The sequence below is a fragment of the Chiloscyllium plagiosum genome, unplaced genomic scaffold (assembly GCF_037043375.1).
Source record: "Chiloscyllium plagiosum isolate Xiang-an unplaced genomic scaffold, Cpla_swu_hap1 HiC_scaffold_27, whole genome shotgun sequence".
NCBI lineage: Eukaryota > Metazoa > Chordata > Chondrichthyes > Orectolobiformes > Hemiscylliidae > Chiloscyllium > Chiloscyllium plagiosum.
Window position 1 is genome coordinate 26,521,736 of NW_028270165.1, and position 1,627 is coordinate 26,523,362.

The following is a 1,627-nucleotide window of genomic DNA, read 5'->3' on the forward strand; positions in this document are numbered from 1 at the left end:
AATCAGGGAGCGTAATCACAGTCAGTGAACAAGCAGTTTCAGTTAACCCTTTTCAAAACAGCACTTTTCATATCATAACAAATGAAAACATTTAGTCTGGCTGGGATATATGAGGGTTGCTGAGGGAGGGATAGTGGAAATGGCCAAGAAGCTAACTGCAACCTTTCAATCCTTGTCATCTGTGGCACTAGTTTAGATTAGATTACTTACAGTGTGGAAACAAGCCCAACAAGTCCACACCGACCCGCCGAAGCGCACCCACCCAGACCCATTCCCCTATATTGCGCCTAACACTACAGGCAATTTAGCATGGCCAATTCACCCATCCTGCACATTTTTGGACTGTGGGGGGAAACCGGATCACCCAAAGGAAACCTACGCAGACACGGGGAGAATGTGCAAACTTCACATAGTCAGTCGCCTGAGGCGGGAATTGAACTCGGATCTCTGGCACTGTGCGGCAGCAGTGTTAGTCACAGTGCCACCATGCCGCCCACTAGTGACAGATGACTGCAGGGCTGTAGACATTGCATCTTGTTTATAGAAGGAGACGGGAATAAAACCTGGAAATACACAACAATGCATAAATGCAGTGGTGGGGAAGTTTACATAGATTAGAAACCAGGTTAACAGAATTTATGACCCATTGATTTTGTGTAATACTGCTAGAACTTTTAAGTGACCTGTTATCAAAGACTTCATGCAACAACAGGAGGATGACATCTGCCTCCAGGTGTCTGTTACAGAGGGACAGGAGGAGGTCATTCAGTTCATATAAGCCATTACCGACTTATATGAACTGCGGAAAAGCCAGAACATGAGCACATATTGCAAAGAGAAACACGTATAAACATAGGGAAGTGTTACTGCAGTTGACCAGTTTTAGTGAAAGCACGTGTGAAGTACATGTGTAGTTTTCGTTTCTGTGACCGAGAAAGAATAGTCATCCACTGGATTCAGTTCAATGAAGGTTCATTCCATAGATTATGAAGATAAAGGGTTAATCCTGTCAAATAATGACTGGACAGGTTTCAGCTAAAATATATTGGCGTTTGTAAGAATAGAATATAGTACATCGAACATTAAAGTGAAGTATCGGTTCTTCGGCCCTCGATGTTGCGCCGAACTGTGAAACCAATCTGAAGCCCATATAACCTACATTATTCACTGCTCATCCACATACCATTCAAATCACCGTTTAAATGCCCTTAAAGTTGGAGAGTCCACTGTTGTTGCAGGCAGTGCATTCCATGTCCCGACTAATCTTTGAGCAAAGAAACTACCTCTGACATCTCTCCTATATCTATCATCCCTCAATTTACAGCTATGTCCCTTCATGCTAGCCATCGCTATCCGAAGAAAAAGGCTCTCACTTTCCAACCAATTTAACTCACTGATTAACTTACATATTTCAATTAAGTCACCTCTCAACCTTCTTATCTCTAACAAAAACAGCCCCATGTCCCTCAGCCTTTCTTCATAAGACCTTCCCTCCATACCAGGCAGCAACCTATTAAATCTCTTCTGAACCCTTTCTAAAGCTTTCCCATCGTTCCTATCATGCGGTGACCAGAACTGTTCACAATACTCCAAATGTAGCCGCACCCCAGGGTTTTGTATAGCTGCA